This window comes from Triticum dicoccoides, chromosome 2B (assembly GCF_002162155.2).
Source record: "Triticum dicoccoides isolate Atlit2015 ecotype Zavitan chromosome 2B, WEW_v2.0, whole genome shotgun sequence".
Taxonomy (NCBI): Eukaryota; Viridiplantae; Streptophyta; class Magnoliopsida; order Poales; family Poaceae; genus Triticum; species Triticum dicoccoides.
In genome coordinates, this window is record NC_041383.1 from 279,428,819 (window position 1) to 279,438,547 (window position 9,729).

At 50.4% G+C, this 9,729-nt stretch overlaps 1 protein-coding gene across 1 annotated transcript in view; it reads left to right on the plus strand.

Moving 5' to 3' along the window:
* The first annotated feature begins 6,945 nt into the window (after positions 1 to 6,945).
* The window catches only part of LOC119363522 (protein MAIN-LIKE 1-like), a 9,378-nt gene continuing 6,594 nt past the window's right edge, over positions 6,946 to 9,729 (plus strand). The window contains exons 1-2 of the mRNA XM_037628894.1: positions 6,946 to 7,328; positions 8,160 to 8,557. The gene's annotated coding sequence lies outside the window, so the exon portion shown is untranslated. The remainder of the gene's footprint in view (positions 7,329 to 8,159; positions 8,558 to 9,729) is intronic.

Here is a 9,729-nt window from a genome sequence, read left to right on the forward strand (position 1 = left end):
CGGCGACCACGCCCCGGGCGGCGCCCGGCGCCAGCGTCCCGCCTTGCTTGGGTTCGCCCCCTCCTCGGGTACGGGCGCCCACTTCCACGCCCCTGTGCCCGTTCGCCCGTCGCCAGATAGGCTCTATGGGCCACTGCCCAGTGGTGCCCACGCCCCCCTTTTCTGAAAAAAAGGGGTTAAAAAAATAATATTAACAATTAATTAATTAATTAATCAATTAGTTAAATATTTAATTAACTTAATTAATTAATCTTAGTTAACCTAATGAAGTAGAATAGTTATTTTAAAACTGCAGTTAGCTAGATGAGCCAATGACAAGTGGGACCCAAACCCTATTGACCTTTTGACCGGTCAAATGTTAACTGGGTCAACTCTGCTGACTGGAACCTCCCTGGCCCGCTGTCAGCCATACGAGCACTCCGGCTGGGTACACTTTTGGGTGTATCTAGCAATTAACCATTTTATTTTCGAATTAAGAATAATCCCGGAAATTGCTTAAATCTTTGGAAAATCATATAAAATAATCCGTAACTCGGATGAAAATGTTTGTACATGAAAGTTGCTCAGAACGACGAGACGATTCCGGATACGCAACCCGTTCGTCCGCCACACTCCCCTAACCTATCGAACTCGCAACTTTCCCCCTCCAACTCCTCTGCCCGAAAACACGAAACACCGGGAATACTTTCCCGGGGGTTTTCCCCCCTTCACCGGTATCACCTACTACCGCGTTAGGGCACACCGAACACCGCGTATTGCCTTGATATATTTTGTGGTGCTTTGTTTGCTCTGTATTCATTATTTCTTCCCCCTCTTCTCTCCGGTAGACTACGAGATCGACGCTGCTGCTGACCAGTTCGACTACGGAGTTGACGACCCCTCTCTCTTGCCAGAGCAACCAGGCAAGCCCCCCCCTTTGATCACCAGATATCGCCTACTCTTCTCTATACTGCTTGCATTAGAGTAGTGTAGCATGTTACTGCTTTCCGTTAATCCTATTCTGATGCATAGCCTGTCATTGCTGCTACAGTCATTGATACCTTACCCGCAATCCTAAATGCTTAGTATAGGATGCTAGTGTTCCATCAGTGGCCCTACACTCTTGTCCGTCTGCCATGCTATACTACTGGGCTGTGATCACTTCGGGAGGTGATCACAGGCATATACTATATTCTTTACACTGTTACATTACCTGTGATACTGTTCGGAGTTGGGGCTGAAGGGGCAGGTGGCTCCATCCCGGTAGAGGTGGGCCTGGGTTCCCGACGGCCCCCGACTGTTACTTGGTGGCGGAGCGACAGGGCAGGTTGAGACCACCTAGGAGACAGGTGGGCCTGGCCTTGTTCGGCATTCGCGGATACTTAACACGCTTAACGAGATCTTGGTATTTGATCTGAGTCTGGCTACTGGCCTATACGCACTAACCATCTACGCGGGAGTAGTTATGGGTATCCCGGCGTCGTGGTATCAGCCGAAGCACTTCAGACGTCAGCGATGGAGCGGCGCGCGCCGGATTGGAACGTAAGCCTGCTCTTGTATTAAGGGGGCTAGTTCTGCTTCCGGCCGCCCTCGCAACGTGCAGGTGTGCTATGGGCGATGGGCCCAGACCCCTGTGCGCTTAGGTTTAGACCGGCGTGCTGGCCTCTCTGTTTTGCCTAGGTGGGGCTGCGACGTGTTGATCTTCCGCGGCCGGGCATGACCCAGGAAAGTGTGTCCGGCCAAATGGGATCAAGCGTGTTGGGTTATGTGGTGCACCCCTGCAGGGAAGTTAATCTATTCGAATAGCCGTGATCTTCGGTAACAGGACGACTTGGAGTTGTACCTTGACCTTATGACAACTAGAACCGGATACTTAATTAAAACACACCCTTCCAAGTTCCACAGACAACCCGGTGATCGCTTTTCTACAGGGCGACGAGGAAAGGATCGCCGGGTAGGATTATGCTATGCGATGCGACTGGAGATGCGCTTGGAGATGCTACCTGGATATGCTACTTGGAGATGCTACTTGGAGGACTTCAATCTACTCTCTTTTACATGCTGCAAGACGGAGGCTGCCAGAAGCGTAGTCTTCGACAGGATTAGCTATCCCCCTCTTATTCTGGCATTCTGCAGTTCAGTCCACTGATATGGCCTCTTTACACATATACCCATGCATATGTAGTGTAGCTCCTTGCTTGCGAGTACTTTGGATGAGTACTCACGGTTGCTTTCTCCCCCCTTTTTCCCCTTTCCTTTCTTTCTGGTTGTCGCAACCAGATGCTAGAGTCCAGGAGCCAGGAGCCAGCGTCGACGAGACTACTACATTGGAGGTGCCTACTACTACGTGCAGGCTGACGACGACGACCAGAAGTAGTTAGGAGGATCCCAGGCAGGAGGCCTGCGCCTCTTTCGATCTGTATCCCAGTTTGTGCTAGTCATCTTATGGCAACTTGTTTAACTTATGTCTGTACTCAGATATTGTTGCTTCCGCTGACTCGTCTATGATCGAGCACTTGTATTCGAGCCTTCGAGGCCCCTGGCTTGTATTATGATGCTTGTATGACTTATTTTATTTGTAGAGTTGTGTTGTGATATCTTCCCGTGAGTCCCTGATCTTGATCGTACACATTTGCGTGCATGATTAGTGTACGATTGAATCGGGGGCGTTACACCATGCCGTCAGGAGCATAGTACCCCGGCGGGAGATGCATGTAAACCTCCTCACGCAGCTCTCCATTTAGAAAGGCGTTCTGGACATCAAGTTGAGAGATAGACCACTGACGAACAGAAGCCACGGCAAGAAGAGTGCGAACAGTGGTCATGTGAGCAACAGGAGCGAATGTCTCGTCATAGTCGCGTCCCTGCTCCTGCTGAAAACCACGGGCCACAAGACGAGCTTTGTAGCGCTGAAGAGAACCATCGGAGCGGGTCTTAATCTTGTAGACCCACTTGTAGGTGATGGGACGAACACCAGAAGGGAGGGAAACCAGATCCCATGTGCCAGAGCGCTCAAGAGCAGCAAGCTCTTCGGCCATCGCAAGCTGCCATTCAGGCTGAGTCATGGCAGTCCAATAGGAGGTGGGCTCAGCAAGAACAGAGAGACCATACCAATCAGGAGAGTAGCGATCAGGCGGAGGACGAGGCCGGGCACGAAGGTTGTGAACCGGGGTAGGCATGAACAGAGGCTCACCAGAGGTGGAAGGCGCGTCAGACACGTCAGGAGAAGCATCCTCAATACGAGGGCGGCGAGTATAGTGGAGAGGAAACGGTGATAGAGGGCGATGGACTGGAGAGGATGGGGGAGAGGTGGAGGAGGAGGATGGAGAAGACGGGGTTGGTGGTGAAGGAGAAGGAAGGAGAGGTGCCGGAGGAAGAGGTGACACATGAGGCACATAGCAGGGTGTATCGGGAAGGAGAAGGAAAGAAAGGTCGTCCACAGAGAAGCTCGAGGAAGAAGAACGTGGGTAGTAAGAACGAGACTCATCAAAAGTCACATCACGCGAGATGCGCAAGCGACGACCCACGGGATCCCAACATCGATAGCCCTTGTGCTCATCACTATAGCCAAGGAAAACACACTCAACCGATTGAGCAGTCAGTTTGGTGCGTTCTCGGGGAGCAAGAAGAACATAACAGACGCATCCAAACATACGAAGAGCTGAGTAGTCTGGGGAGCGACCAGTGAGACACTCCATAGGAATGCCACCCTGCAGAGCAGTTGATGGCTGAATGTTGATGAGATAGGTGGATGCGGAAACAGCCTCAGCCCAAAAATAGGGTGGAAGGGAAGCAGCAATCATCAGCGCACGAGCCGTCTCAAGCAAATGACGATGCTTTCGCTCGGCAACACCATTCTGAGCATGAGCCCTAGGACAGGAGAACTGAGCAAGAGTTCCCTGGTCCGCGAGAAAACCACGCAACAGCTGAGAGATATACTCTCCAGCGGAGTCAGCACGAAAAGTACGAATGGGCGTGGCAAACTGGGTGCGAACCATGGCAGCAAAACGTTTGTATATGGAGAGAACCTCGCTACGAGATTTCATAAAGTAAAGCCAAGTGTAGCGAGAGAAATCATCAATAAATAAAACGTAGTAGCGATGACCACCTTTCGAATCAAAGGGAGCAGGACCCCAGACATCAGAATGAACTAAGTCAAAAGGACGCTGAGATATAGACTCACTGGTAGGATAAGGTAACTGAGTCTGTTTGCCAAGTCTGCAACCATTACAATATAAGGAGACATCTCCAGATACGGACCCTAAGAGGCCCTGACGCACTAAGGAAGATAGGCGAGAGCCATAGATGTGACCAAGTCGATGATGCCACTGCTGGAAAGACGCAGACGAAGAGGCAGCAAGAGCATGAGAGCTGGCAGAAGTGGTGGCAGCGGAAGGAACACAAAGCCAGTCAATCTCCCAAAGGCCCACTGACTCACGGCACCGGGGGCCAGCACCAACCAAAGCTTTGGTGCGACGATCCTGAATGGAGCAAGAGTCGGTATCAAGAATGACCCGACAACCAGAATCAGTAAGTTGGGCAGCGGAAAAAAGATTCATGGTAAGGCGAGGAACATGTGAATCACTCGGAACAGAAAAAGATGGAGTGGAAAGAATACCACGACTAGCAACAGGAAGAGATGTGCCATCGGCAGTAATAACATTAACAGGCGAATCAAGAGGTCGGAGAGAAGACAACGCAGAAGAATCAGCAGACATATGAAAAGAGGCTCCAGAATCCAGAACCCACGAAGATGTACCTGACTGTGTAGAAGCCTGTGATGGTGAGGAAGAGGGTGCAGTCACAGCAGCAGCAGAGCCAGTCGACGAGGAGCCTGAGGAAGCAAGAAGACGCTTGAGGCGAGCAATGTCCTGGTCAGTGAGTGACGGAGTCGAGGAAGACACAGGAGGTCCACTGGAGGAGGAGCGCCTCTGGTCTCGCTTCTTTTGACGACAATCAGACTCTGGGTGACCTTGCCGGGAGCAGTAACCACAGACGGTGTCACGGCGCGACGTGCCCTTCTCAGCATAAGAAGGACGGCTCCCCCCCTGGAGGAGTAGGCAGGAACGGCGGAGCAGTGATGCGAGCAGACGACACAGGAGCCCGGGCAGCCAACACTGACGGAACCAGAAGCAACCCAGCAGAGCGAAGGCGTTTCTCCTCAGCACGAAGCTCGGCAAGCACCTCCGAGATAGGAACACGACCACGAGCAAGCAGGTGAGCACGCCTGGGCTCAAACTCAGAGCGGAGACGAGATAAGAACTCATGAACCCTCTGAAACTCCAAGTCAGACCGCGTAGTCTGACAACAACGGCAAGTGCCACAAACAACTGTCCGCAGTGAGTCAAGCTGACGCCAGATGGCAGAGCACTGTGAATAGAACTCATCAACAGATGAGTCACCCTGCTGAAGAGCATGCTCCTGACGCACCACAGAGAGGTATAAAGCATCGCCAGAGGGCTGATAGCGCTGACAAAGATAGGACCACATCGCTGCAACAGTGCCAAGGGCCATGAACTCGGAAGCAAACTAAGGGAGGACACTGGCAGTGAGAATAGCAGCAGCTCGAGCATCATCATTGCACCACTAAGTGTAAGCAGACAGATCATCCCGGTAGACAGAAAGAGCATCAGAGTAAGCAGATACCTGCTGATCATATGCATCAACTGCAGCAGCATCAAGAGCCTTGGCTGCATCCCGATCAGCCTGAGAAGCATCAGCAGCAAGTACCGGCGGTACTGGCGGAACAGGCACCACCGGAGCAACAGGGCACGGCGGACAGTGTACCTCGCCAGAGAGAACACCCCACAGCAGAAGACCGCGCATATGAATACGCATGAAACCGGCGAACTCAGCATAGTTGGTGCCATCAAAGATCACCGAGCAGCGAGGAACAACCACATAGCCCAAGGATGACATACTAAGGTATCCCTTGGTGCTGATTCTGCCTTTTTTTTGGAAGTCAACGAAGGCCCGATCTGGATCGGGCAGAGATGCTCACGAGGCCAGAAACCGAGCGGGGAAGAGATGCTCACGAGGGGGGGATCGAGCAGGCGAACAAGGCCCGATCTGCAGCAGCACTCGAGGGCCGAAATGGATCAGGGCAGCAGCGAAGCAGCAGTGCCCGAGACCCGATCCAGAGCGGGAGCCAACGGCGCTCGAGGACAGCAGTGCCCGCTGGAGCAGGGGCGGCCGGGGAGAAGACACGGGGGCCAAGTGAAGCAGCAGCACAACAGCAGGCCGAGCGAAGCAGCAGGCCCGACAGGGCAGCGGCCAGGCGGAGGAGGCGACGGGGCCGGGCAGCGGAGCAGACCGGGGTGGCCGGAGTCGCAGTGAGGAGGACTGGGGCGGCCAGATCCGCAGCGAGGACAGCCGGGGCGGCCAGATCAGCGGCGAGAAGGGCCGGACGGGGTGGATTGGGGGAGGAGCTAGCACAGAGTTGCAGCGTGCGAGAGAGAGAGAGGAACCTAACATCTGATACCATGTTGGATAAACAACAACTACTTTTCCTGAGGGCCAAAGGCCATTACATATACATGTGTGACAAAGTGCAGAAAACCCCTTATACAACGGGGATATACCGAAAAGGGACTATACACATCTAACAGAAACCAGCCGGCTTCATTCCAAAAGCAGTCTGGAGTTTGTTTTTGGCAAAAGCAATCTGGGAACATGGTGTTGCTACTTGTCGGTTGTGAACCCGTTTAAAAATAAACTTATGGGTTGTGAATGCCCTACCACTGCAGAATTGATGCCAGGACAGTTAAGACTGCTGTTTGTAGCCGCAAGATCTGGAGTGAGGGCTTTTGGTGGCCGAGCATCAGGTAGGCCGGTATCCTGGCTGTTGGAATGGGCTTTGAGATCTGGAATCTGTCAGCCTGTTGGCAGGCTCGTGTCGGCTCGTGTAAGCCTATGCATCCATATACGGTCTGGGATACAGCCCGCGCGTACATGTTTGGCCCATCAGCCTGCTCGTGTCCTCTCTGCTCAACCTATGACGCTCTTTCTCTGTCGTTCTCGTTCCTGTTCCGTCGCCCAGCCATCCCCCTCCCTCTCTCTTTCTCATCTGTGCGTAGTTCCCGCGGTGGTGGTCGTCGGCGACCACGCTCCCCTTCAGCCGTGGCCAGGAGACCGGGTGCAGCCCCACCCTCCCTCGGCTCCTGCGACCGAAGCGCCGGCCCGAGCGCTCGTCCTCTTCCACTCTGACTGCCAAATCACCCGGATCCCGCGTCCTCTTCCACTCCGGCGACCGGATCCCCTCGAGTTTGCGGAACACCGGATCTGTCCAGGGCGAGGTCCTTGTCCACGGATCCGGCCGGGAGAAATCATTTTCTTCATTGTTTTCGTCGGTGAGGCTGGATCACACCTCATGTACTTAAGCTTTTATCTTAGATGGGTTTCATCTGTTCTAGATTTGCACGTTTCTTGGCAATTTCAAGTTTGTTCCTTATATTCCTTTGGTACGGCTGATTTGGCTGCATGGCTCGATCCAGATGTATACCATTTGTGTTGATAATCTAGAATAGAGTGCTCTCTGATGCTTGTACTTTTGTACAGATGTGATTTCCTTTTGTTTGCTTGTAATCCCCTTCGTTTGAACTGGATAGGTCTCTCCTCATCCTGTTGCTGCCTAGATCCGAATTTACTGTGATGTTTTTAGACAATATATGTGACGGATAATCATGAGAGAAAATGTTATCCTTACCCATGCGTATGTGCCACATTGGCTTAATTTTTTCCAACCTGTGTTCTTTGCGGTGCTAATTCATAAAGTCCCAACTTTTTGCACTGACCATTCTCATGTAAAGAAAAACCTAAATTGCTCCTTTGCTTGGTTTCTGATGGATAGTATCTATGGGTTAGATGTGCAGAAAACAATGATGATGCACTTGTGGTTCCTGATCAGCACCATGCTGATATGGTCTGTGATCTCAACCTTGAAGTAGAAGGTGTTTAATCTGAAGCATTTTCCTATTTCTGCAATCTTGTAGTATTGCCTTCTTGCCAACTCACATGTGCCATGGATAGATACAAGTGCCCTTCCCCAATGTGCAGAATTGGCGGTTGTTAACATCTTTGTTATGCCTAGCATCAGAAATTTTTGTTAGACATTTTTAACATATATCTTCTGTGTTTTTTTGCCAACTCTTTCTAATCCATATTCCCTTCAAATTCCGCAGATTTGTCTTAGGTTCAGTTCAACTAAGAATGCAAGGTGACAAAATGCGACAAATGGTTGAAAAAATGTGCAGTTCTGCCCCCAGAGAAAAAGATGCCATCCAACAATATGCATAGTTGGGTTCCTTGGAAACATCACCCTTGAACTTTCTGACAGCTTGGAACAGATGCTTCCACACATAACCTCCCTAGTTCGATTCTTTCATTTTGCCTATGTTGTTTTAGTGCTTCCAAGAATATGTGTACTGTAGTCATGCCTGGCAGTGGGAGCAAGCACGTGGCCCATCACAAAAATTGCAAAAATGCAATATGCATCTGGTGCCTTCAGATTGTGTGTTTCTTTATCACTGAGACAAATAAGCATCTTGATCGATCTTGATATAACTAGTTTCCTCATCAGGTGAGGAATTCTTCAGCTTTTACTTCTTGATTTAGCTGGTTGATGATGTTTTCATGGCTAATGGTGCTTTTTTCTGTTGTTAAAAAATGCAAATGATTAGGTTCTATTGATTGGTCCTACGAATGCAAATGATTAGGCATAACAGAGTATGTTGGAAATTTGTCTACCCTGTGTGTGATAATCTGTTGATTGCTCCTACCAATCCTAGTTAAGTTCAGACATGCACCAGTGCAAATGGCATGTGGGACGATCAGAAGATTTGTGTGTTAATGTTGATGCATTAAATGTACAAATCATTTTTATTAACATGGTAATAGTTTTTCAGCTACTATCTTGCAGGGTCAGGTCTGTTTACCCACTAGTTTATGCAACATTCACAAAAATCTTAATTAGGTTGCTAAGACTGTCAGATTGCCGGTGGTTAGACAAAATTCAGTGCTCCTGACTCGGTCATTATTGTTATGCGCAACTTGGCATTTGCCCCTGATCCTGTAAATTAGTTTTACAGCCTCAAAATCGACATCATCTTGGTGAGCAGCTGTTTAGGCGGCCTAGTGATTTGGTTATTTATTAATTATTACTAGATCCGTGTCTGCTGGACATAGTTAAGCCACGTGTGCAATAACCGAGCTGGTGGCCGGGCGTGCCTGCCGGGATTCCTTCGATGTACTATGTTCAGTATGGAGAGGATGTGGAGTCGAATGGACCTGAGAACAACTACTTAAATGCCTAGATTCTGTACCTACACGTGCTAGCTGGCCTGCCCTCAATACACGCGATGGTGCAGCGATACGAGGGAGCATGAACCAGAAATACCGGGAGGGCACACATCCCTAGCACACTTAAGTGGCCTACCTGATGCTCGGCCTCCATTCGCATTTTCCACAAGATCTGCTACTTCTTCAGACTTGTGCAAGCAGAGACACTGTGCACAAACTGTACTTAGGATTTAAGAGATACAACTGAGTTGCTGCATAGCAAATTGCATTGTGAGGATTTAAGAGATAAACGAGTTTGTGCATAGCAAAAAAAAAAGATGTGTGGCTGCTGGGATTCGAGCCCAGGTCTCCACGGGCCTCCATTCGCATTTTCCACAAGATCTGCTACTTCTTCAGACTTGTGCAAGCAGAGACACTGTGCATAAACTGTACTTAGGATTTAAGAGATACAAC